At 47.4% G+C, this 26702-nt stretch overlaps 1 long non-coding RNA gene across 1 annotated transcript; it reads right to left on the bottom strand.

Moving 5' to 3' along the window:
* Positions 1–1182: 1182 nt before the first annotated feature.
* Positions 1183–19805, bottom strand: LOC308466037. Its single transcript, XR_013980626.1, has 2 exons — positions 19735–19805; positions 1183–2632 (listed from the first exon to the last, which is right to left on the bottom strand). It is a non-coding gene; the product is annotated as an uncharacterized lncRNA (long non-coding RNA).
* Positions 19806–26702: the final 6897 nt, after the last annotated feature.

The following is a 26702-nucleotide window of genomic DNA, read 5'->3' as shown; positions in this document are numbered from 1 at the left end:
ACTTCCCCACTCCAGTAATATAGAGGCTGGCTGTGGTTGCAAGGAGTTGGCAGCAGAGGAGGAAAGGCACTCTGTATATACTCAGAGGCACTCCTGACACAATACTTCAAAGCTCTGCTGCACCAAACACAGATCCCGAAGCTGAGATCGTAAACCCCGTGTAACAGAATCAACTCCAGCCTTTAGAGTGACCGTAAACTGGGGATTTGTGTCATCTGCATGCTGCTTTCCTGTAACTGGAAAAGCAGAGTTTGACTGCGAAATTCCAAATAAATAGAAGATAAAGGGTGGGGTGGTACTGAAATTACCCATCCAGCAGCAACATCTGGAGGTCTGGAGGCTTCTTTTAGCATCCTTGGGTATCACTTCTAATTTCTGGCATTTCTCAACAGCTGCATCCCTTAGAAAATGAAGTCTAAGGGAAGGAAAAGAGCAAGCCTTTTGCACAGAAAACAGCTGCAGCAGTCTCTCTCTGGCTACATCCATGCAAAGTGCTGTGGTGCCACTTTCTACACTTTTCCCAAAGGATCCTGGGGACTGTAGTTAGTTAAGGGTGCTGAGAATTGTTAGGAGACCGTCCCCTCCCCCATTCCTCTCCCAAAGTTACAATTCCCAGAATCCCCCGGGGAAAGGGATTGATTGTGAAACCACAATCTGGGAATTGTAGTCCTGTGAAGGGAATGGGGGGGCTCTCCTAACAACTCTCAGCCCCCCTTAACAAACTACAGCTCCCAAGATTCTTTGGGGGAAGCCACACTTGTTTAAAGTAGTATCATAGTGCTTTAAATGTATGGTCTGACTGTGCCCCCCCCCTTCTCAAAATAACTATTACCTTGGTTAAACAGTACCTTCCCTGCCCTTCGCCAGATCCATGCATATCATTGCTGTGATTTATTTATGGCGATTTCCCCCCCACCCCCACGTAGGTCATTCTGACTCAAGGGGAAAGCAAACCGCATTCTCTGGGTGAACCAACCCCCCACCCCAGCTTTCCCCCCTTTTCTTTTGCATCCAAAAGTCCACCCCACCCCATAAGCACTCTTAAGCCACTTTTAACCCCCCCCCATTCAAAGAACCCTGGGAACTGTAGTTTGCTAAGATCACTGAGAGTTGTTAGGAGACCCCCCATGGAGCTACAATTCCCAGCACCCTTAACAAACTACGGTTCCCAGGATTCTTTGGGGGGGAAGCCCGTGACTATTAAAGTGATGCAGGAGCACTTTAAATGCACATTGTGGGCATCTCTGTCCATTCAGTTACAAAAGTGGAGGCCCTTCCTTCTCGGTAAGCATGCAGTGAACAAGAGAATGCTGTGTGTTTGTGTACATTGTTTCATTGCAAATACTACCTAAAAACCCCGCCCTCCAAAATTGTGGGTCTTTGCTCAGGTGTATTCTGCAACATGCCACTGACGCACTAATAGTGCATTAGTCATGGATCTATGTTGGGCTGTTCAGTCCATTTTACCAGTTGTTCTGCGATGTCCCCCCAACGTTACTGCATTATTGCCATCTGGAGGGGGCCCTCTTGCCCTACAGCGCAACAAAAGGGGGACCAAAAATAAAAATAACCAGAGATCATTTGTGGTATAAATAAGGTGACATGATTTCAGCAGGAAGTTATGGGACGTGCACTGATTGGAAATGGAGCAGTGTGTCCGACCCAAAACTTTTGCGGATGCAAACTGTATTAAAAGTAGAATCGCATATAACCGCTGTGATTCCAGTGCACAATTTAAAAAAGGACGTCCGCAGGGCTGGGTGGGCCTGGTAGTTCAACAGAATATGAAGTGGGTAACAATGTCATCTTCAAACAGCACCTTTGAAAATCTGAGGACAGGCTCGATTAAAGCTATCAAACTGGTCTGGAAGGACGGACATAATAAACAGAGCACCCCCTCCTTCCTTTCCTATAAATATGAACAACCTTAAAAAAACCAAAAAACACGTCGCCTGGTTCCACACGATACGATCGTTTGCTCGCTTGAAAAACAACCACAACATAGCACCATGGAGGCAGCTCCCCTCCAGGAAAACCTTAATTGGTAGCACCAGCAAACTAAAGGTACAGAGAAGTCTTATTTTGCCCCTCCTGCCTAGACCTTGTAGACAGAGGTATGTACACCCCCCCACCCATATGTAGAGAGATATAGAGATAGATATACACCCACGCAGGCTGCATCTCGGCAGGGGCTGCTAAAAAGACCCACATCCCTATCGACGGGCCGGTGCCCAGCAGCAGCAGGCCAGAGTGGCTTCCGGTTATGCCAAACTCAGGGCGGCGCCACTCTGCCACTGGAAAACGGACAGCCACATCCCGTAGCCGAAAGTGGCCCACAAGGGGATGGGGGTCGCTAAAGCGGGTGACTCACACGCCACTCAGACCTCAGCTGTACAAGGCATGCAGGGGCTGCCCGTGTCTGCACACGGAAGGGTTACATTCTTCTTCCTCATCATCTTCATCTTCTTCATCTTCTGTACAAAAGTGCGTTTCACGCGCACGCCTGCCGGTTTCGCCGCCGGACCGCACAGCAGCTTTCCTCTTCCGCCTCGCTTTCTGCATCCGCTGCTCAAGGACTGCAATCCTGCAGGAATGGGGGGACTTCCCAAGCACCCAGATCTTCCTTCATAGCCTACGAAAGGATCGGGGGAGAGGGACACAGAAAGAGAGATACGTGTAAAAGAGGAGGGAAAGCTTTGCTTGAAATGGATTGTTACAATGGATGGGACATTCCTTCACATGTGGTGGACATGCAATGAAAAAAGCTGAAGGCTTTTGGGAACTGATATGCCATGAAATGAAGAAAATGTTTCAATGGGCTATCCCCAAAAGACCAGAAGCTTTTCTTATAGGCATTATAGGGATGGTTGTTCCAAGGAAGATGGCTAAATTCTTTACGTACGTGACAACAGCAGGTAGAATATTACATGCACAGAAATGGGAAGAAGAGGAGGCTCCAACGAAAGAGGAGTAGCATTTGAAAGTGGTGGACTATGCAGAAATGGCAAAGCTGACAGCGAAATTAAGAGATCAAAATGATGAACTTTTAATAGAAGAATGTAGGCCTATTAAAAAAATATAGTCAAATGAAGTTGCGGGCAGGATTCGAGATAAAAGCAGTGGAAGAAAAATGGCAAAATCATTGTAATATGGATAAAGATATAATGCAGGAGAAAAGGTTTGAGTAAGACACTGTGGAGGTGAGGGTGGGAAGTCAACATATGAAACACATGTTGTTTCCCCCCTCTCCTTCCGTTGGATCCTCACAACAACCTTGTGAGGTGGGCTGGGCTGAAAGACAATGACTAGCCCAAGGCCACCCAGTGAGCTCCAGGGCTGCCCATCAATATAAAAATATATAACCATGTAATTTAGACCAGACCCAGTTAAGGGTGGCATCTCAATGGCAGAGCATCTTCCTTGTATCATGCAGAAGGCTGTGGGTTCAATTCCTAGGTAGGGCTGGAAGAGACTCCTGCCTGAAATCCTGGAGAGCCGCTGCGAGAGAGGTGTGGACAATACTGAGCTAACTGGACAAGTTGGTGGGACTTGGTTTAAGGCCGCTCCCTATGTGCCTATATTCCTATTATCATTACTTATCATAATTATGTCATTTACAGATTGCTTCCCACAAGGGATTCTGAAGCGATTTGCAATATAATATTCTATTGATCAGCTGCACATCATCCAGGCATGCTCCTGCAGATCCCAGTGTACAGTATCAATCTCTCCTCAGCCTCATCAGTCAACATGACCACACACACACACTCCTCCATGCTAATAAACGGATTTGGCGATCTTAGGCTCTGCATCGCCATTAACCAGAGCCTCCATTGCCAGGATTTGACTCACTAATGAGACATGCTGGCAGCAAGCTCTGGTCCCATTTGTGGCTCCTGCATCCAGCCAAAGCCTTGCCATCTCTCAGAATTTAACAGGAAGAAACTTGCAGTTTGGGATTACGCAGTAAGCAGGGGTTTCGCCAAGGTGGTCAAAGCGCAGGATTTAAATGCCCTGTACAAAAAAGCATCAGACAGCCTGATGATTTCTTGAAAGCCATGCATCTCCTCTAGGGATGGAGGAGGAATCCGATTCAGTTTGCACTGGAAAATGCGTTACGTTGGGAGAAACTGCTCCGCGAAAAATGCGTTTATTAGGCAAAGTTGCATACAAAAGCATGGATGTCAAGTGAAATTTGTACTAAAATGCTGACAGGTTTTCACGAGGACGTTTGGGGAGGAGGGAATTGCAAATTGATGGGGAAATGTGGAGAACTTAAGTTAAGACTGGGGGGAAATGAGAAACTGGGAGAAACTGAAATTCCCTCGCAAGAAGTGAAGTTACAGGGAACCAGGCAGAGGGCCTTCTCGGTGGTGGCGCCCTCCCACCAGATGCCAAGGAAATAAAGAACTATACAACTTTTAGAAGACATCTGAAGGGAGAGCCAGTGTGGTGTAGTGGTTCAGAGCGGTAGACTCGTAATCTGGTGAACCGGGTTCGCTTCCCGCTCCTCCACGTGCAGCTGCTGGGTGACCTTGGGCTAGTCACACTTCTCTGAAGTCTCTCAGCCTCACTCACCTCACAGAGTGTTTGTTGTGGGGGAGGAAGGGAAAGGAGAATGTTAGCCGCTTTGAGACTCCTGAGGGTAGTGATAAAGCGGGATATCAAATCTAAATCCAGCTCTGTAGTTTTAAATGTTTGACCTTTTATTATGTTTTTACATGTGCTGGAAGCCACCCAGAGTGACTGGGGAAACCCAGCCAGGTGGCCGGGGTATTATTATTAACAACAACAACAGTGGCCCCTCCCAGTTAACCCTATACGTGCAACCGAGGAGCAAACCTGTCTTCGCGGCACCAGCAGCTGACCCGAAAGCAGGAGCGCGAGAGAGAAATCCCGCGAGCTTCCTGTTTATCATGTTAAAACATTGCTCACTGCTGAGTCAGCTGGCCAAGCCCCATCGTGAAGGCGATGCCTCCAGCCTTTGCCTGGTTTTGGGGCTGGGTGGTTTTTTTGGACTTCTGCACTGCCCAGCACGAGATGCCTCCAGAAATCTTATCAGTCCAATTCCGAATGCAGATAATTAACTCTGCTGAAAACGTTGACTGCGCGGCCCCACGTCGGCCCCAGCAGCTGACAGCGGGCAAAAGGTTTGGCAGCGCTGATGGCGGTGGACCAAGCTGGCAGTGGGGCTGGCAGGGAGAAGCAGGGCTTTAATTTAACACGCTGTGCCACGTCTAGGCTGGTAGAGCAAAAGGCAGCCGGCGCCAGGCTGGCATAAGACAGGCTGGCTGGGCCTTTCAAGGTGATGTCAGATTGCATATTTAACAGCTGCAATCCGCGGAGGCCTGGTTCCTCAACTACACCCAACTTCCTTTCAAAATCAGAGATGAAAGAGGCCCAGCGACACAGAGGGGTCCATCCTGCGTGGCATCATGCTCAGAGTAGACCCACTGAAATTCATGGAGGTGGCTCCACATACCTGTGAGATCGCCTAACCCAGGTTCGCTCTCCAGCTGTTTTTGGACTACATCTCCCATCATCCCTAGCTAGTGGGACCAGTGGTCAGGGATGATGGGAACTGTAGTCCAAAAACAGTTAGAGACCCAAGTTTTGGCAACTCTGGCCTAACCAGATCTATGCCTTCTCGACCACTTCAATTGACAGAACTGGCTCTGTTACAGGTGCCACATGTGCTGTTACATGTGCTGTTTAGCTGTGACCTTCAAAGCGAACATGAGCTGCCCATCAACTGAAACAAAGCGAGACAGAGACGGATTGCAAAGATGCAGTAATAAGTCCGAGGCGGAAGAAATGATATAAATTAACACAGCTGGTGAGGTGGGGTGGGCGGGCGGGATCTGGGCTGCACGAGCTGTCTAGTTAATTATCCCACCATACGGTTTCATTCGCATCTGTGCCCCAGCCTTGGAACTTCACCCAGAGGAGTTTGGATGGCTTCGATCTCTCACCGTACAGCCGCAAAGAGACAGCACAATCTTTTCTGGCTCGGACCCCCCTCCCAAACGCCTTCAGCACCTACAAAAGTGGCCCAAATTGTTCCTGAAAACAGCCTCCCTCCATTATGGAGGTGGTGGGATCCTTGCAAGGCAGTTCAATAAACGAGAATGCTGCCGTGTAGTTTTATCCCCCTCTTCGTTACTTGGGGCCTTCTTGCTATTGTGGACTACAACTCCCTTCAGCCCCTGCCAGCACAGCTAATGGTCAGGGATGATGGGAGTTGTAGTCCACAGCAGCGGAAGGACATGGCCTTGGCTATCCCTAATCAAAACAGCCATTGTTCCCTGACTCAGAGGTAGCACCTGACTTAACTAAGCTCCCTCCCATTGCTATAGCACACGACAGCAGCTAAGGGGTCTAACACAGACGTTCCCGAATGGTCCATGGGGAAGGTTGGGGGAAGTGGAACATTTGGGAACCGCTGGTCCAAAACGAAAGGGAACGGAGCCAGCCACTAGCCCCCTTAACTCAAGCGCTCCACTGCCCCCATCACCTGGTATTCCAAGATAGAGTGCCATTGAGCTTGAAGGCTCAGTGATCTTCTCTCGTCCCATCTGTGAGCCAAGCTGCACATGAGACAATCCAACTTCTCTTAAAGGCTGAAATCACGGTTGAAGGTTGACAGTGGTGGTGTACAGTGGTACCTCGGGTTACAGATGCTTCAGGTTACAGACGCTTCAGGCTACAGACTCGGCTAACCCAGAAAAAGTACCTCGGGTTAAGAACTTTGCTTCAGGATGAGAACAGAAATCGTGCGGCGGCGGCGCGGCGGCAGCGGGAGGCCCCATTAGCTAAAGTGGTACCTCAGGTTAAGAACAGTTTCAGGTTAAGAACGGACCTCCAGAACAAATTAAGTTCTTAACCCGAGGTACCACTGTAGTAGTTATGAGTGTTGGACTAGGACATGAGTAGGCAAACTGAGGCCCGGGGGCCAGATCCGGCCCAATCGCCTTCTAAATCCGGCCCAGAGACGGTCCGGGAATCAGCGTGTTTTTACATGCGTAGAATGTGTCCTTTTATTTAAAATGCATCTCTGGGTTATTTGTGGGGCATAGGAATTCGTTCATTTCCACCCCCAAAAAATATAGTCCGGCCCCCCACAAGGTCTGAGGGACAGTGGACTGGCCCCCTGCTGAAAAAGTTTGCTGACCTCTAGAATAGGACCTGGGAACTTGAGTGTTTATCTGTTCTGTGCTTGCTTTTTCTTCCTCAGTCAAAATCTACCCACTACGCTGTTTGCCCTACGTTCCCTCCCCTTCCTTCACAGAGGAATCACAAATCTCCCATGTAATGCACATTATCTAGCCCCAAGTCCCTGGCCAGATCCAAGTTTTACAGTATCAAACTCCTGCTTGCAGCAAAAATAACCTGGAGAGCTCTGCGGGCAGCAAATCAATTTTCTAGGTTAATTATGTACTGCCTGAAGACTTTCCCCTTGAATTTATTTTTACTTAACAAAATTTATACGCCACTTGATTGCAATAAAACCTCGTTGGTCACTCCCCTAAATCAAGTTCAGGAGAAAGAAATATTCCTGAATTTCTGAACCAGTTGGAAATCCTGAAATGTCTTCATCATTATAGCTGGAAGCCTGAAATCAGCCTCTAATGTTCAGGCCCTGTTTTAGGAAGAGAGGAAGTGGCCATCTTGAGTCAGACCACTGGCCCATCATCTATGCCAGCTTTCCCTAACTTGGTGCTCTCCAGGTGTTTTGGACTACAACTCCCATCATCCCTGGTCATTTAGTATAAGAACATGGCAAGACCCTGCACAGGATCAGTCTAAGGCAGAGCTTTCCAAAACACTTTTTTAAACATGCATCATTTTGTGATGCAGTAATTCAGTTTTACTAGCAAACCAGAGGTTAAACTTTTCTCTGATAATAATTTTTATTAGTTTTCAATTGCAATCCAATAGTAGCGTCATTATAATAATACCAATTTATAATACAATTATTAATACTAGTAATTCAAATATCAAATTATATAATTTCGTGCTAGAATTGATGGCTTGATTAGTTGTTTTATTTCTGTGTTCCAAAATCTTATTAATTTCCATTACATTCCAGTCATAATAATACGGTGGTACCTTGGGTTAAGTACTTAATTTGTTCCGGAGGTCCGTTCTTAACCTGAAACTGTACTTAACCTGAAGCACCACTTTAGCTAATGGGGCCTCCCGCTGCCGCTGTGCCGCTGGAGCACAATTTCTGTTCTCATCCTGAAGCAAAGTTCTTAACCCGAGGTACTATTTCTGGGTTAGCAGAGTCTGTAACCTGAAGCATACGTAACCCGAGGTACCACTGTAATCCTTTATACAACAACTGCAATATTAATAACTTCTATCCATGTTGACACATTAAATGATTTATAAAACCACAAGTGAGGAACTCAAACTATATCCTCGTTCTCCCTGTGTGTGGCAATTATTCTGTCCATGTTGTTTCTTCCTGTCCTTGTAAGATGTTATGTCTTTCTTTCCCCTGGTTGTTGCTGTTATCCATCATGCCTTGGGCAAAGCTGATATTTGTTGTTTCAAAAATTTATCCATTGCTCTGTTTAAGCTCTATTTAACCAGAGGTTAAACTAACCCCTTTGAGCGTTCTTGCGACACACCTACACACTGCAGGTGTGTAACTAACGTGTTGCGACGCACAGATTGGAAAGCTCTGGTCTAATGGTCCATCTAATCCTACATCCTGTTCTCAAGGTGGCCAAGCAGATGCCCGTTTGAAACCTGCAAGCAGGATCCATGCATAAGAGCTCTCTCCCCTCCTGTGGTTTCTAGTAACTGGCATTCAGAAGCATTGCTGCTTCCAAACGTGGAGGCAGAGCATAGGGCAGAGGTCAGCAAACTTACCACGCCTCGGGCCGGTGTCTCCAGCGCCGGTCGCACGGTGGGCCAGAGGGTGGGGAGTGTGTGCCCATATGCGTGCGCACACGCTATTTCCGGGTCGGAGGAGCACCGGAAATAGCTTGTGTGCATGTGCACGCGCCTCCTCCGACCTGGATGTGAACCGGAAATAACGTTTGTGCATGTGCAAATAACGCTTGCGCATGCACACAAGCTATTTCCGGTGCTCCTCCGACCCGGAAGTGGGCAGCCGTGCAGCGCCGGTAAGAGCGGGTGGCGGTGGTGGGGGTCCCCAGGGTCCCCTTTTCCCCTCCCCAGGAATCCAGTTTGTACACGTAAGTTTGCACCCTTGAGCATGAATAGAAATTGTTTCTGTACTCTTATCTGGCACTCCTGGCGCCATTTCCGGGGTCTTTGCGTCAGTGTGGTCAGGATAGTTGCAACCGGTAAGATAAGTTGGATGCGCCATCCCGTCTCCACCCGGGACTGACAAGGCCATCTATTACGCCTTCATGGACTGAGAAACAGAAGGCTTTGTTTATTCAGCTAGTTTGTGTTATAGAGCTCAAGCTAATGCATTTTAAGTTTGCATCTTCAAAGAAAGAATTTGGGAAGTTTTGGGGCCTAGTTGGGGTGACTACACAGTCAGGTTTGGATAACCTGTCCCTTCAGGATAAACGAGTCCCTCAGGCCTTATCCGGCCCACGGGCCTTAGTTTGGGGACCCCTGGCATAGGGAATGTGGCCCTTGAGCGCCCCAACAGTTCACCTCCACCCTAATTTTTGAGCTGACAGCTTAGAACGGATACTTCTTGGGCCACCTAAAGGGAACGTTCTGACTCAGTGCAAGAAAGCTTTGTCTGTGTGCGGCGTGTGCAATTATTCCGCATGTTCCAGGACCGATCCCCCAGCGTTCAGGACAAGGTTCTGGAACTTACATTAAGTCTAATATACTTAATTAGCTGTAGGGATAAATAAATAATATAGTAATTACAGGACTGATGGCGTGCCACCTGTGTTCCTCGATCCTGCAGGGATCGCGCAGGCAGACAAACACCACACAGTATTTATCACTCCGAGTTGTAACTGCTGCGTGGCGCCCGGGGAATACTTCCAGGAGGAGAAAGCAGCCACGTAACCACCAGCATGTAAGGAAGAAGAGCAACACCATCTTGGAAGAATGCCTTCCAAAATTTACAGCCCATTGACATTGATGCATTTGGTGACCAGCAGGAGGCGCCAGAGATACTGGCGAAGCAGGGATCAGGTGACACAAAGGGCCAATGGGGTTCCACCTGGTCCTATATTACCGTATTTACGTGAATCTAATGCGCCATTGAATCTAATGCACACCTCAACTTTCAAAACCTTGTAACTAAAAAAAAGTATTTGCTAACGCCATCCAATCTAATGTGCACCCTAACTTTCACGACGTTATTTGCCAAAAAAAGGTGTGCATTACATTCAAGTAAATACAGTATAAAGCCTAGTCTCTCTGCCAGTGTCTTTTCATTTTTACACCAGTTTCCGATGGGCGGAGTATAAATAATAAAATAATAATAATAATAATAATAATAATAATTATTATTATTATTATTATTATCTGCCTTGCTTCCCAGCCTGTCTTCGGACAAGCGGCCATGACTAACTTAGCTACAGTGTGTGTTTTCTACAGTGGGGAGGGGGGGGGAAATGGCCTTTTCCTACATTCTTTCTCATATAAGCAAAATTTATTCTATTTTATTTATTTCTTACTTAGCAAAAGGTATGTACTGCTCACTCAGCCTCTTAAGCTTACCATGAACAATTTAAAAAACCCCATTCATTTAAACCATACGGATGAAAGCAAAGCATTAAAAACCAGTTGACGTGTTATCCAAAACATAAATAAACTTGGTCGTTTTGAAACAATTATGCATGATGAAATTGCGCGTTAATAATTGCACGTTTACAATCACATGCTAGGATAAAAGGAAGAAGAAAAGGATTTGGCAGGCACCAAAAACAATACAGCAAAGGCACCTGCTTAATAATGTCAATGGGCAAGGAGTTCCAACGAGCAGGTGCCACCACACCGAAGGAGCTATTTCTTGCAAGGGCAAAAGAAACATTACGTGGCACTTGTAAAAGGCTAATTCTGCAGAATGAAGCATCAAACAGGTGAGCATCGTTCCTTCTAAGGCCGCATCTGCACTACGCACTTAAAGCAGTACAATACAACTTTAAACCATTGTGGTTTTCCCCAAAGGAATCTGGGAAGTGTACAGTGGTACCTCGGGTTACAAACACTTTGGGTTACAGACTCTGCTAACCCGGAAGTAGTACCTCGGGTTAAGAACTTTACCTCAGGATGAGAACAGATATTGTGTGCCGGCGGAGCGGCAGCAGCGGGAGGCCCCATTAGCTAAAGTGTTACCTCAGGTTAAGAACGGTTTCAGGTTAAGAACGGACCTCCAGAACGAATTAAGTTCGTAACCAGAGGTACCACTGTAGTTTGTTAAAGGTGCTGCTGAGAGGTGCTAGGATAACACTCTAGTCTCCTCCCAGAGCTGCAATTCCCAGAGTTCCCCAGTAAGAAGAATTAATTGTTATTCCACTCTGGGAATTGTAGCTTTGAGAGCAGAAAGAGGTCTTCTCACAACTCTCAGCACCCTTAGCAAACTGCTAAGAACTGTGAATATCGACCGTCCTGCAAGGAAGCAAGTCTAAGCAGCAACATTTTGTTGCAGGGCCCATTTGGTTTGTGCATGTGACAGAGCCTCAAAGATAATCATGAAATCATGTTTTTTAAACGTTTCCCTGGGCAGGCACAGAAGGCTATTAATATAAAGGATCACACAAGCTCCCTCCTGCTCCCCCCAGCCCCTCCCCAGCCCAATTCTGCTGTCTGGATGAAAGCAGATAACTCTTATGAGAGACTGCTGTGCCTTTTCGGAAAGATTTGGGGGGTGCAGAGTTTTATTTCACGCCTTTATTCATTTAGGTTTGACGTCATTTTATGTTAATGACATCAGTAAATCCATTTCGTCTTGTCTCTCATTTGCCTTATTTCAATATTCGTTAAGAGGAGAACATATATTCCTTTTTAAAGAGGCGTGATGCAAAGAAAAATGGGGGCGTTTCGCTGATGTGGTAGGTGGATTGGAAGCTGCCTAATCATTCATTATGCGAAAGGCTGGACTGGATGAATCCCAAACTGGAATTAAGATTGCCAGAAGAAATATCAGCGACCTCAGATATGCAGATGACACAACTTTGATGGCAGAAAGTGAGGAGGAATTCAAGAACCTCTTAATGAGAGTGAAAGAGAAGAGTACAAAATATGGTCTGAAGCTCAACATCAAAAAAACTAAGATCTTGGCCACTGGTCCCATCACCTCCTGGCAAATAGAAGGGGAAGAAATGGAGGCACTGAGAGATTTTACTTTCTTGGGCTCCATGATCACTGCAGATGGTGACAGCAGTCACAAAATTAAAAGACGCCTGCTTCTTGGGAGAAAAGCGATGACAAACCTAGACAGCATCTTAAAAAGCAGAGACATCACCTTACCAACAAAGGTCCGTATAGTTAAAGCTATGGTTTTCCCAGTAGTAATGTATGGAAGTGAGAGCTGGACCCTAAAAAAGGCTGATCGCCGAAGAATTGATGCTTTTGAATTATGGTGCTGGAGGAGACTCTTGAGAGTCCCATAGACTGCAAGAAGATCAAACCTATCCATTCTTAAGGAAATCAGCCCTGAGTGCTCACTGGAAGGACAGATTGTGAAGCTGAGACTCCAATACTTTGGCCACCTCATGAGAAGAGAAGACTCCCTGGAAAAGACCCTGATGTTGGGAAAGATGGAGGGCAGAAGGAGAAGGGGATGACAGAGGACGAGATGGTTGGACAGTGTTCTCAAAGCTACCAACATGAGTTTGACCAAACTGTGGGAGGCAATGGAAGACAGGAATGCCTGGCGTGCTCTGGTCCATGGGGTCACGAAGAGTCGGACATGACTAAACGACTAAGTAACAACAAATACAGAGCCCCAGTCCACCTAGCTCAGTATTGCCTACCCCAGCTGGCAGCGGCTCTCCAGGGTTTCAGATAGGATTCTCTGCCAGCCCTACCTGGAGATGCTGGGGATCGAACCAAGGACTTTCTGCATGCAAAGCAGATGCCGTTCCACTGAGCTACCACCCCTGAAGTGGACCCGGGCTAACTCAGCCTGAGGTTACCTCGGAGGACGTTCACACTGCCAACCTTTTTGCTTCCGATAGTCTTTGACAACTAGGTGCAAATACATAACAAACCTGATTCTGCTGCCTTGACACTGCAGTGCGCTTATCGTTCCCTGCACCGCACCCTGGCAAAAGCAACAGACTCGTTAACTCCTTTAACGTGCCGCAAATTAATTGAAGCGTGCACTTTGGAAAAAGTCTGCTTAATGAGATGCGGTCCATTCTTTGCTGCCATGATGCCTTTTGACAAGGAAGGCATGATGGAGATCCTGTGTTGTGGCCTTTGTCCCCAGAGAACTTTCCCGTTCCTGATCATGCATCGTACCCCCCAAAAAAGGGAGAGCGGGGGGAGATGCTTGGATCAGGGCGGATCCAAGAGAGAGACAGAAAGAGCTGGGAAAGGTTCAAAACCACCATCCAAGCAGACATTTAGGAGGAGGAATGATCTGATAAGAGGATGGCATGCCTTCTGCCCAGCGATATCCCCAGGCACTTCCGCACAGCACGGGCAGCTTAGCCTTCAATAGCTTTGGGGGTTATTACACTAAAAGGTAAAGGTCAAGGACCCCTGGACAGTTAGGTCCAGTCAAAGGTGACTATGGGGTTGCAGTGCTCATCTTGCTTTCAGGCTGATGGAGCCAGTGTTTGTCCACAGACAGCTTTCCAGGTCATGTGGCCAGCATGACTAAACCTCTGGTGCAACGGGACACCGTGATGGAAACCAGAGCACACGGAAATGCCGTTTACCATCCCGCCACAGCAGTACCCATTTATCTACTTGCGCTGGTGTGCTTTCGAACTGCTAGGTTGGCAGGAGCTGGGACAGAGCAACGGGAGCTCACCCAGGTGTGTGGATTTTAACTGCTGATCTTCTGATCGGCAAGCCCAAGAGGCTCAGTGATTGAGACCACAGCGCCACCCGCATCCCTAACATGAATTGGCCTTGAGTCAGGCCACTTAGACCACTGAGCCAGGAACTATCAGCTCTGAACGGCAGCAGCTCTCCTCGATCTCAGGACAGACAGAGCAGCTCTTTCAGGGTTTTGCTGCCCAAGATCTTTTCTCACACATTTTTATTCATCAATCCATGACATCGCAGTGTCATACAGTACACAATGACATGAAAGGATGTTAGCATAACCATAACAACACAGGGCCCAGCAATCTGCTGCATGCTAGCAGGAAAAATTCGCAAGCACACAGAATACATCCATTTCAGCCTTGACCATCAGGGACTGCTTTCGCCAGGGAAGTTGATGCCTCAGTAACGAATCAAACCAAAGCAATTTTTTGGGAAAGTGGAAATTGTATTACACCTCAGTGATGGGCCATGTAACGCAAAAAGGATCGCACTTGTCTGCAAATTTGTCCCTCCTGCTTTCAAACCTTATTAGTATTTGCTTTTCAGTTTTTCAGCTAGGCAAGAGACCAGATTTACAATGAGAACTGCGTGGAGTCCTTATAGCAATCGGCTACCGCTAACCGGACCGTAGCTATCAAGCAGAAGATTAGGACTTTGTACAATAAGCCACTTGTGTTTTGCAGAAATATCGAGAGAAGGCTAAACCAGGACCAGGATAGGTAATCTGGTTAACAATGTTTGTGGTCTACTGAAACACACCGAGGTCTTTTTTAAAACTGGAAATGAAAGAGAATGAAGTCAGGACCTTCTGCGTGCAAACCACTTGGTCTATGCACTGGTGATGGGCATATCTCTCGATTGCAGCTTATCTAATTCTTCCAATCTGAATTTTTACTCTCCCATTTTTCTGCATCAGTTTTCCCATTTCCCACATCAGGTTTTTTTCCACGAATATTCATCAGCATTTTGGTGCAAATTTCTCCTTATGTACACATGTTTTGTGTACAATACTGAGTCAAAGGCACACTTTTTGCAAGCAATTTCCCCCAAATACAATGTATCTTTGTACAGTATATCAGTTTCACTAATGTATGCATTTTCAGGCACACTTTCCCATAACACATGCATATTTTTTCTGGACTCTGTTGGGTTGGAGACATGCACCCGCAAATTCAGAGGTGTGGATTTCAAAGGACGGCTGCTTTTCATTTGGTGTTTTCCTTCTGGAAGTGTAAATGATGTGAGCCAAAACCAAATTCACACAACACATCTACCACTGAGCAAAATCTCTACCACCAATTCAAACAGGACATCCACGTGGGCACCCTTTTAGAAAACTACTAAAGTTGTCTTCCTGCTCATACAAAGAGGAACAGGCTTTGCAACGCTGGAGACTTAAATTGGGCTTGATGCAAGAATGCCCATGACCTGCCTTTATTTTTCTTACTATAAAGTAGCTGCAAAGGACTCTGATCTTCCTCAGATCAACCGTGCTGGCAGCGAGGGAGGTTAGTATTTAACCTTCCCCACCCCATCTAATTTAACCTCCCCCAAACAAAAACACACCTAACTCTCTAAATTGGTATCCTCAGAGCAAAAAAAGGGAGATGCATTCTTCCACCCTGAAAATATTTCCCCCTCCACTCTCCACCGTTCTGGGCCAGGACTAATCGTAGCTTCGAGGGGAGTGGGCAATTTAGATTGGGGGGAGAGATACGAGAGGAGAGGGGTGAACACCCACCCTCTCCTAATGCTGCTGCTCTAATAAAAAGGGAACCAAAAACCCCTTCCTAGGCACTTTAAAGTGGAAAAAAATCCTCTATGGAAATCCAATTGTCAATTTCCTGCTTTAAATCAGTTTCTGCCCTCGTATCAAGAAGAAAGAGGGTTTCATTTATTTTTATTGATAAGATTTCTTATCCGCCCTTCACCATAAGGTCCCAGGGCAGGTGGCAACAGTATAGCACAGAGTTATAAAAGCAGATCGAACCATTGCCATTGCAGAACAAAGAAAACTGCTTCAAAGGGAAGGGAAGAGTGCAGAACTTCAGCCCAAGAGGTAGGTCCTGCAAAACACAACACCTCACCTGTCAAATGCCCAGGGTAAAGAGGCTGTGTCTTTCAGCATTTACCAGAGAAATCCCTGCCTCCATCCAGCAAGGGTTTCCAGTTTAGAGTAAGGCGTTCAAACTGTTACACTCAGGATGCTGATCTGTTATTGGTTTGTATTTTCTAAGGTTTTGTGTTTTCTTAAAAAAAATACATGGTTGGCAGTCTTTGGGTGAAATTCGAACCCCAATCAATTCAAGCAGAGCTTTGTCTAGTTTTGATGGAATTAGCATTTAGGCACATCAGAAGGTGCCTTACACCAGCTCAGATTTCTTGCCAACTTTCTTTTAAGATCTCATGCAAGAGGGCCTTCCTATCACTTGATCCACAATCCTCTTTGAGGAGGTTTTCCCAGACTGTTTCCATGTGAGACTCAGTTGCATCCCAGTAAAGCCCTGCTCTGCTGTTGTTGGGGGGCCTGGGGTGACAAACCCATTTCCCCAAAAGATCGGACTTTCTGCGGTAAGGAAAGTGAAGGGGAAATGGACCAGAAGGCACTGGATAACTCTTGCTCTGTTGCCACTAACCTCTAACCTTCCCACAAACAAATCAGAGTGACTGTTCAATAAGTACGATATTTGATCACCCCACAAACATAATAAGCCTGCCGGAGCAAGAAACATCTTCAAACTGCTTCCGAAAAGTGCAGATAGCAGGAGCATCTGCCACATCCCGACCACGATGCTGCTCTATGGAAAAGGGGCAGCCACGGAGAAGGACCTGCTATGAATTACTGCAAAGTGGAGGTGTTTCTGAGATCATTGGGGCTTGCACGAGACATTCTCCCACAGACCTACTGGACAAATAAGGGAGAAGGCGGTCTCTCAATTAACCTGGTCCCGAGCTGTTTTCTGTGCTGCTGTTTTTAACTGCATTTCATTATATATTGCCTTGAGACGTGGGTGTGGAAGGTGATGAATGAACCAATCAATAGAAAAATAAGGATGAGTGCTCAGTAAGCAGGTCAGCTGGAAGTATCCTAAATAGAGATACTATTTAGGGATCTTCTGCAGGCAAGAGTCTTTCCCTGTCCTACTTGGGACAGCTTCATATTCCTGTGTTGCTGTGGGGGGCTGGACTAGATGATAGGGTCCCTGACAACTTTATGATTCTATGATTCTACTTGGAGATGTCAGGGATTGAACCCAGGACCTTCAGCATGCAAATGATGTGCTCTGCCAATAAGCTATGGTGTGTCTGTCTCTGCAACTTTCGCAATTGTGCACCCCTTTCCCTCCCTTAGGCATGCATGTGTCTTAGCTCACAAGGCTTGGCGCTGGCTGCCAACAGATACACCTGCCTGGGAGAGCTTGGGTCCTGCATCCGCCTCTCACCCAAGCTTCCTCCCACTTGGCCGGCCGAGCCAACTGGGAATTTGCACATTAAATGGGACAGCCGCTGGCAGGCAGGGTGGCTGGAACAGGTCCCTGGCTTAGGGTCAGAAGCTTCCAGCTACGCCAACTACTGACAGCAAACCCTCACTTCTCTATCCTGGAGCTGCCACACTCACCGCACCCACCTTGGTCAGTTGCCGCTGGCACCTTAGGAAGTTACTCTATATGTGATCAGGCCATTGGTGTATTGAGCTTAGCATGGTCTGCACTGACCGGCAGCAGCTCTCCAAGGTTTCAGGCGAGGGATCTCTCCCAGCCCTACGTGGAGATGCCGGGGATTGAACTCAGGACCTTTGGCACACTAAGCATGCCCTCTACCCACTGAGCTACGGTCCTCCTCCCCAGTTCTGTCTGAAAGATCTCACCTGTTATCTTTAAGGGCAGGAAGCAGAGGCGAGAAAGCAGATCTCGCAAAAGGTATCTTGTCACTGGTGATGCTCTGTGTCCAACATCTCTCTTTGAAGGCAATCTACCCATGTCTCATCTGTAAGCCACATCAGCTCTGGTGAAGTTTACAGGAAAGGTTTGGACACTGCGCACATGCAACATGGAAAAGGGGATCAGACCGCCAGACTGGCTGGTCCTCTTTGCCACAGTAAAAGCCACAAGCAAGACATGAATGCAAGTCTCCTGCTCCTGTTTCCCAGCCACCCAACAACTGACACTCACAGGTTGAGTGCCGCTGAATGTGGAGGCTCCACCTAGGCACTGTGGCCAGCAGCTCTGTGGATGTTTTCCTAAGGCCCTTTTCATTCACTTTCTTAATTGAATCTGCATAGCCGCCCATCAATAAATACTCCTAATGTAAACATTTTTTAAAAGCCGTTTAAACCAATTGCCCTCTCTGTGCCTCGTGGCAAGGATTTCCACAAACTATTTGTGCGTTTTATATTGGAGGGGGAGAAAGGAATTTAATATCAGGTCACATCAATGCAAGCATGCCATGTTATATATGAAACTCATCATCGCCATCTGACTTAACACCTGTCGAGCGCTTCCCAGGGCTCAAAAGGCTTAATGAGCATTTTCTAGCTGTAATCTTTACAACAACCCTACCAGGTAGATCAGTATCATTATTTCCAGGTGGAAACGCTAACTGAAAACCACCTAACATGTTCGATGCAGAGACAATATCCCAGCTAGGAAGCTTCCTCATTTGTAGCTCAGGGAACTACCCCACAAATGAGATATGCTACAGCAGCCTTCAACCAACCAGGGCAGCGCTGATGGGAGTTGTAGTACAACAACATCTGTCGGATGCCGAGCTGGTGAAGCCAGTGCAAAAGAAACATGGCTTTAGATTACCACCAGAAGATGTTTATTGCTACGTTTTCAAAAGGGGGAGAGTCCTGCCAGCTTCTTGAAGACAAAGAGTCCTGTGTGACACCTTCAAAGACTAACAAAACATAGAATCATAGAATCATTAAATGGCCAGCTTCCATGGGCTAGAATCCCCCGTGGACTCTCGTTCAGGAAAGCTTGTGTCACAATTAACTTTGCGAGTCTTCCAGGTGCTACTAGGCTCTCCGATGTGCACTCCTGCCCCGTGCTTGCGCCCTCACTCATTTCATAACATGGGAAGTGGCTCTAGCTGGGGGACCCTACTCCAATAATTCTACAACCATGCCAGAAAAGGTTAGACCTAGAGGAACATAGGACGTTGCCTTAAGCCAAGCTGGTTTATCTGGCTCAGTACTGTCTACATGGACCGTCAACAGCTCTCTGGGGTTTCCAACAGGTCTGTCTCCTAGCTCTACCTGGAGTTGCAGGGATTGAACCTGCGTCCTTTGCATGCAAAGCAGATGGCGTGCTACCACTGAGCTATGGCGCTTTTGGCAAAAAAAGAGAAGTTTCTAGTCCTCAATGCTCTGGATAAAGGGCTGAATTAAACATGGGGAGTTGCCTTACACCAAGTTAGACCATTGTCCACACTGATTGGCAGACGTTTCAGGCACAGAGTCTCTCCCAACCCTACCTGGTGATGCTGGGGATTGAACTTCGGGCCCAAGCAGATGCTCTAACCACTGGGCTGTGGTGCTCTCCGCATAAAAAGTAAAACAAGCTTCCAGTCTTCAAGGGTAATGAGCTGAATGAAACAGGAACAGGGGAAGCAGCTGCCTTCTACCCATGGCCCCTCCAGCTCAGTACTGCCGACACGGGCTGGCAGCTGCTTACCACTTGGAAACAGGACCGAGCTCCCCAGATTCCCCCTCCCGCTGCCTGGATCCCCAAAGTCGTCCCCGCCACCACGAGCCTCGCCGGGCCCCTCACCTACCGCCGGTGCCGCTGACTCGCCGGGCCGCCCGTCGAGGCGCCGTCGCTCCGCCGCCCTACACGCGCCCCCGGCGGCTCAGCCAGGCCAAGGCGGCCAGCAGCGCCAGGGACGTGGCCAGGCCGGTGCCGGCGGCGGCGGACGCCCGGCGGCCCCGCGCCGCCTTCCTGGCCGCCGTCCGCGCTTGCAGCTCATCGCCGATGGCCCGCAGGCGCGCCGCCGTGAGCTGCGCCCCGGAGACGCGCGCCCGGCCCGGGCTGCTCTGCGCGCAGAAGCAGGCGGCGGCCGGAGGGCGGCCGGGCAGCGAGGAGGCGCACGACGGGCACATGGTGGCCAGGCCCGGCGCCCCGCCGCCCTCGCCTCCGCCGCCCTCGCCGCCCAGCCCAGCGCCGCTCGCCAGCCCCGAGACGCGCCGCCACGCCAGCCGATGCGCCGCCGCCGCCGCCGCCGAGGCTGCTGCTGCTGCTCTTCCCGCTGCTGCTGTTGAGGCTGCTGCCGCCGCGGCTGTCAGTCTGGCGCGGAGCGTGGCGCGCTCGGGCGTCACATGCTGGCTGAGATCATCCTCCCCGACGGGGCGGCCGCAAGACGGCGGCGAGGGAGAGACGCGGCCGAGGAGGGAGGGAGCGAGCGAGGGAGGCTTAACTCTTTCGGAGCAGCCGTCTCCTCTTCTCTCTCTCTCTCTCTCTCTCGGCCATCCTTCTTTTTTTCTTTCTTCCTTCTCTCTCTCTCTCTCTCTCTCTCTCTCTCTACTATCTCCTTTCCCCTTCCTTTTCTTTCTCTTATCTGTCCTCCTGCTCTTACACCTTCTTTCCACCTTCCTTGTTTTTCTTTCCCTCTCACGGACGTCTGTGTTGCTCCTCTCATTTTTTTTCCTCCACAGAAGCCAACTTCTAGGGCGCCGAAGTCCCTTCGCCCCGTCAATAAAATATTTAAGGGGCGCCCCCCCAAAAAAGTTGATTTGTATTGCCATTCAAACGGTGTGGGTGCTTCCCATCCTGTGATTGATTATGTGGGGAGGGATTTACCTGGGCACCCCAATATTTTCTTCAAGCTTGCACCCCTGTTTTCCTCTGTCTTCTTTTGCTCTGCTTTCTTCCTCTAACTTTTCCTAATTTCACTTTTCCCTCTCCTTTCTTTCTCTTATCTACTTTCCTTATTTCTTCCTTCCTTCCTTCCTTCCTTCCTTATCTCTCTCTCTCTCTCTCTCTCTCACACACACACACACACACACACACACACCGCCTGCTGGATCAGGCCATTTTGCCCATTCCTAACTAAGCTTAACTTCATGTTAACTGAAAAATAAAAACACATTCATCCTTTGTTTATTCTGCCTCCTTTCTTTTATGTCTCCTATGTGCTGAAATAAATTTAAAAAATTGTCCAGTGGCACCTTAGAAACCAACTAAGTTTGTTCTGGGTATAAGCTTTCATTTGCATGCGCACTTCTTCAGACTTCTTCACACTTCTTCTCAACTCTGTGTTGAGTTTACGATAGTAAGTGCCTTGGGACAGAGACCTTCATAGATGATTAACCACTCATGGTGTACACAGTAGTGAGCTACATGAATGAATCTCCCAATCACCCAATCAATGTGGATTGTAATACAGGTGGATCCTGTTGCCTTGCAGATGAAGTTCATACCCCTTATAAACCTCAATTATTGGAGGCAGAAGCTACTATGTTAAATTTATTTTATTTATTAAATTTGTATATCACCATTCATCCGAAGATAACAGGGCAGTTTACAACATATCCCTGGCATCTGCAGGTAGAGCTGGCAGAGAGCCTTTGAGATCCTGGTGAGCCGCTGCCAGTCAGCACAGACAATATTAAACTGAATGTGTCCTTGGTCTGACTTAGAATGAGGCAGCTCCCTCTGTTCCAGTGCAAAGAAGAATCAGGCTGCTGAAGTTCAGTACCACGGAGAGCTCCCCGCGGAGCAAGTTTCAGGGATACTGGACGAAAATGTTTCCGTCCAGAACTTCAGGGTTCCAGACTAGAGTGTCCTCTGCCTGCATGCTGGAGAGGCACTGGCAGTCAGTGTAGACAGTACTGAGCTAGACAGACCAATGGTCTGATTCAGTATAAGGCAGCTTCCTATCCTCCTATGGGACGAATTGTACAGGGAACATGTTATATGGGAGCCTGGGTTCCTGGCCCAGTGTCACCTGCTTATTTGGCTCCTGTTCAGATTTAACAAAACACACGCCTACACCATGATTTTTTTGTGTTGCCCTTCATTTCCTGTGATGTGTGAAATGAACCCTCTTCCTGCAAATCCTCCATTTAACACTGAACCCGAGGTTGCTGTTCTGGTTACTCCTGATGGACTTATCACTATGGTTTGGCCTTGAAAGTGTTGCCCAATTAGAGAAAAGAGATTTGACAAGTGAATGTTAATGTTCCTTTAATAGCTGTGGATGGTCTCCCTGAATGGGCAATTCACCTGCTGGGGTGAGAGAGAGGTGAGAACTTGGCAGATTGTGTGTGGGGGGGGGATGACTTTTGCATTGGGGGGGGGGAGAGAGAGAGAAAGAGAGAGAAGAAAGGAAGAAAAGGGCAGAAAGCCCAGGGGAGAGCGCTGTGAGTTGGTTTAAAAGGTGAAATACATTAGAGGGCAAGGATTCATTATCTCTTGGTATCTGATGCGGAATAGCCATAGGTTATGGATAGCTAACCTATAGCCCTCTAGAGCAGGGGTAGGCAACCTAAGGACTGTGGGCCGGATGCGGCCCAATGGCCTTCTCAACCTGGCCCATGGATGGTCCAGGAATCAGCGTGTTTTTACATGAGTAGAATGTGTAAAGGTAAAGGTAAAGGGACCCCTGACCACTAGGTCCAGTTGTGGCCAACTCTGGGGTTGCTGCGCTCATCTCGCTTTATTGGCCGAAGGAGCCGGCGTTTGTCCGCAGTCAGCTTCCGGGTCATGTGGCCAGCATGACTAAGCTGCTTCTGGCAAACCAGAGCAGCGCACGGAAACACCGTTTACCTTCCTGCTGGAGCGGTACCTATTTATCTACTTGCATTTTGACGTGCTTTCGAACTGCTAGGTTGGCAGGAGCAGGGACTGAGCAACGGGAGCTCACACCGTTGAAGGGATTCGAACCGCCGTCCTTGCTTTTATTTAAAATGCATCTCTGGGTTATTTGTGGGGCATAGGAATTCATTCATCCCCCCCCCCCCAAATATAGTCTGGCCCACCACATGGTCTGAGGTTGAAAAAGGTTGCTGACCCCTGCTCTAGAGAGTGATGAACTCCAGCTCACCCCATCGCGGGGATTTGAACCGCCGACCTTCTGATTGGCAAACCCTAGGCTCTGTGGTTTAACCCACAGCACCACCTGTGTCCCATAGTCAGGGATAATAGAAGACCAGCAACATCTCGAGGGCTAGAGGTTCCCCATCACCATCTGTACTCGGAGCAAGCGTTTTCATAAAATATGTTATGGCGTGTGCAGCATAGACATGGTTGTCAGATTCTATATGGAAGTTCTTAAGCAGAGGTTGGACAGCCATTTGTCATGGATGCTTCAGTTGAGATTCCTGCATTGCAGGGGGTTGGATTAGATGACACTCAGGGTCCCTTCCAACTCTACAATTGCAGTGGTAGAGCCTTCTCCTTGCAAGTAGAAGGTCCCAGATTCATCCATATTATCTCCAGGCAGGGCTGGGAAAGATTCCCTGCTTGACACTCTGTACAGCCATTGCTATCCTGAGCTAGAGGGACCATGGTCTGACTTAGGCTCTTTCTGAATCATAAAATGAAAGAAAATAGTAAAAGACACTGCAGGTGTCTCTTTCCTCCAGAGGAAATGAAACCTGTGTGTATAGTGTTGTCTACTCAACTCAGAAAAAAATGGGTGCGTATTGCATAATGCTATTCTGTTCCTTAGTGTAGAGTTTCCAGAGTATACTACCAACAAGGAAAATAACAAAGGAAGAGGAAGGAAAAGGGAAATGAGATAAACATTTTTATGGCTGTGTCAGTTGCACCAGATTAGGCTGAGTTGCAATAGGCCATAAATATAATCAGCGGTAAATAATAATGTATAGTTTGGTAAGAAAAAGTTACCACATGATAAGAATAAAAAGCTACCTTCGGTAAAGTTTTATTTCATTCCCTGGAGCAGTAGCACCCAAGAGCCACAATAGCTCTCACAATACTTCTCAGTCTTACCAATTAAAACTCTGCCTCACAGTTAAATCCTCCGATAGGAACAATAATGCTGCTGTTTAGTCGTTTAGTCGTGACCGACTCTTCGTGAACCCATGGATCAGAGCACGCCAGGCACTTCTGTCTTCCACTGCCTCCCGCAGTTTGGTCAGACTCATGTTTGTAGCTTCGAAGACACTATCCAACCATCTCGTCCTCCGTCGTCCCCTTTTCCTTGTGCCCTCCATCTTTCCCAACATCAGGGTCTTTTCCAGGGAGTCTTCTCTTCTCATGAGGTGGCCAAAGTATTGGAGCCTCAGCTTCACAATCTGTCCTTCCAGTGAGCACTCAGGGCTGATTTCCTTCAGAATGGATAGGTTTGATCTTCTTGCAGTCTATGGGACTCTCAAGAGTCTCCTCCAGCACCATAATTCAAAAGCATCAATTCTTCGGTGATCAGCCTTCTTTATGGTCCAGCTCTCACTTCCATACATCACTACTGGGAAAACCATGGCTTTATCTATACGGACCTTTGTTGGTAAGGTGATGTCTCTGCTTTTTAAGATGCTGTCTAGGTTTGCCATCGCCTTTCTCCCAAGAAGCAGGAGTCTTTTAATTTCGTGACTGCTGTCACCATCTGCAGTGATCATGGAGCCCAAGAAAGTAAAATCTCTCAGTGCCTCCATTTCTTCCCCTTCTATTTGCCAGAAGGTGATGGGCCCCGTGGCCATGATCTTAGTTTTTTTGATGTTGAGCTTCAGACCATATTTTGCACTCTCCTCTTTCACCCTCATTAATAGCTTCTTTAATTCCTCCTCACTTTCTGCCATCAAGGTTGTGTCATCTGCATATCTGAGGTTGTTGATATTTCTTCCGGCGATCTTAATTCCGGCTTGGGATTCATCCAGCCCAGCCTTTCGCATGATGAATTCTGCATATAAGTTAAATAAGCAGGGAGACAATATACAGCCTTGCCGTACTCCTTTTTCCAATTTTGAACCAATCAGTTGTTCCATATCCAGTTCTAACTGTAGCTTCTTGTCCCACATAGAGATTTCTCAGGAGACAGATGAGGTGATCAGGCACTCCCATTTCTTTAAGAACTTGCCATAGTTTGCTGTGGTTGACACAGTCAAAGGCTTTTGCATAGTCAATGAAGCAGAAGTAGATGTCTTTCTGGAACTCTCTAGCTTTCCCCATAATCCAGCGCATGTTTGCAATTTGGTCTCTGGTTCCTCTGCCTCTTCTAAATCCAGCTTGCACTTCTGGGAGTTCTCGGTCCACATACTGCTTAAGCCTGCATTGTATAATTTTAAGCATAACCTTGCTAGCGTGTGAAATGAGTGCAATTATGCGGTAGTTGGAGCATTCTTTGGCACTTCCCTTCTTTGGGATTTGGATGTAGACTGATCTTCTCCAATCCTCTGGCCACTGCTGAGTTTTCCAAATTTGCTGGCATATTGAGTGTAGCACCTTAACAGCATCATCTTTTAAAATTTTAAATAATTCATCACTTCCACTGATGAACTATGTGTGATGAACTAGGTATCATCACTTCCACTGGCCTAGATATCATCACTTCCACTGGCCTTGTTATTAGCAGTGCTTTCTAAGGCCCATTTGACTTCACTCTCCAGGATGTCTGGCTCAAGGTCAGCAACCACACTTCCTGGGGTATACGAGACATCCATTTCTTTCTGGTATAGTTAGGAACAATAATAGTATTTACCAATTATGCATCACACTTCAAAGCAATTGACTTAATAGGATTATATCCATTTAGGTTCTGCGGGAGGCAGTGGAAGACAGAAGTGCCTGGCGCGCCTTGGTCCATGGGGTCACGAAGAGTCAGACACAACTAAACGACTAAACAATTACAACAAGAGTAGCCCCACCAAAGTTAATGGGCATGGCTATCTTAGTCTGATTAATTTCAGTGGGCCTACTTTTTAGTAAGGTAATAGATGATAATAATAATGATTTTTTGGGGGTGGGGAATATTGTTATTTAATTTTATCCATGTAACCAGTGTTATTTTTCTAGAAAATGAGGTGCTGGAACTCATCATGAATGCCTCCCTTGTTCTCCTATAATGGCAAGGGTGTCCACCTGAGAGGAGTGGGAACTCAGTTCCAGTGAGTTCTGGCTAGGAAAAAAAAAAACAGTGAATGTAACCCAAATAACAAAACGAAACTTTGTGAGGTAATAATAATAATAATAATAATAATAATAATATATTTATACTCCGCCCATCCAGCTGGGTTTCCCCAGCCACTCTGGGCGGCTCCCAACAGATTAAAAACAGAATAAAACATCAAACATTAAAAACTTCCCTAAACAGGGCTGCCTTCATAACTAAATAACTAAACGGAACCAAACCAAACCAAGGCTGGCATGGGATGTTATGCCCACAAGAAGAAAGGATAAGACTGGTTATCCAGATATTTGCGAGGAGACGGGTAAGCGGAGAGTGTCATCATAAGAAATGAGAGGTGTGGCGCACCTGACTTGCAAGGTATACCCATTATAATGGCAGCAACAACAACAACGCATAGCATTGCAGTGCAACGCTTTATGGCACAAGCAACAATTCAAAGTAAAGCAGAATCACGAATAAGAAATTCGAAGCGGCGCGCCGGCTGCCGGAGTGGCATGAAATACATCGCTGCTGCTGCTGCTTTATTATCTATACGTTTCTGCGCGGGGAGAAGATGCCGCAACACAGCGCGGTTTGCAGAGGAATCTCTCCGAACCGGCTCTGCGTGGAACTCGGAGCTGCTCCCGCCCTCTCCGCCGGCGCTGCCTTCGCTGATT

This window comes from Podarcis pityusensis (assembly GCF_964106645.2).
Source record: "Podarcis pityusensis genome assembly, chromosome: 16".
NCBI lineage: Eukaryota > Metazoa > Chordata > Lepidosauria > Squamata > Lacertidae > Podarcis > Podarcis pityusensis.
Note: the sequence above shows the minus strand (reverse complement) of the source record. Positions and strands in the feature narration are given on the sequence as shown.